The 934-nt window shown below is 45.5% G+C and overlaps 1 protein-coding gene across 1 annotated transcript in view; it reads left to right on the forward strand.

Annotated features, from left to right (window-relative positions):
* The window catches only part of UACA (uveal autoantigen with coiled-coil domains and ankyrin repeats), a 50,004-nt gene that overhangs the window by 1,227 nt on the left and 47,843 nt on the right, over window positions 1-934 (forward strand). The gene's annotated exons all lie outside the window — the stretch shown is intronic.

The raw sequence follows: 934 nt of genomic DNA on the forward strand, positions 1-934 counted from the left end.
GAGCTGCTTCTGCACTAGGAATTAATGTGGCAAAATCGGAGCGCTTTTGAAGGAGGATTTGCTTAGAAAGTGGGCAGAAAGCTTTCAGAGCGGCTGGTGACCACGCAGCTGTGATTGCTGATCATCCAGTCTGGAATGCAGAGCTGGGGGAGGCAGAACCTCTGGAAATGCACCTTTGTGATGGTGCAGTTGTCTGTGTCTTCTTGTCTGACTTCCAAAATTTAGGCTGGTTTTGGCTGGCTTTAACTGGCTTTCTTGGTCTTTCTTTCTACTTCATTCATCCCTGCAGATGACTTTTGTTGAGGGAGGAGGTCTTTGTAACTAGAGAAAGCTGTGTTTAGAAATTGCTTCGCGCGGTAAATCATCTTTAATTGTGCCTATTCAGTAAATGCTTCCCCGGGAATCCATCCTGAGCTTATCCCTGTGCTCCTTTGCTGAGCTTACCGCTTGCTATGTGGAATAGCGGGCCAGGGAGGTGAATGTGAGACACTGGCTTTTATCAGTTGTCCTTTGAGAGATTGGCTATCTCTAAAATCCTCCTGTGCATTTGCCTTGGGTCTGAAGCTGTTACCTGACAATAACAGCTTGTGGGGAAAGAGCTGGAGCTGCTCTAAGGTGCTGATGGAACTCCCTGACAAATGACAGCTCCCATCCCTGTGCCCGAGGATCCACGGAGCACGGCAGTGATTCATGAGGCTGTTATGAGGATTTGTCATGTGTGGGCTGGCACTGCTCTGTGTTCATTAGTTGTCCTGTACTTTAGAGTTGTTTGTTATTCTCAAATTAGCCCAATAATTAAATTCAAACAAAGACTGACAGCACCTGTGTTTGGTTTTGAATAGACAAGGAGATTTTTCACTTCCAATAAACCTTCTCTTCAGCGGAGGTTTGAGCAGTCTTAATACCTTTCAGAGCTGAAATTACTCTAAAATAA

This window comes from Corvus brachyrhynchos, unplaced genomic scaffold, assembly GCF_000691975.1.
Source record: "Corvus brachyrhynchos isolate BGI_N302 unplaced genomic scaffold, ASM69197v1 scaffold200, whole genome shotgun sequence".
Lineage (NCBI taxonomy): Eukaryota > Metazoa > Chordata > Aves > Passeriformes > Corvidae > Corvus > Corvus brachyrhynchos.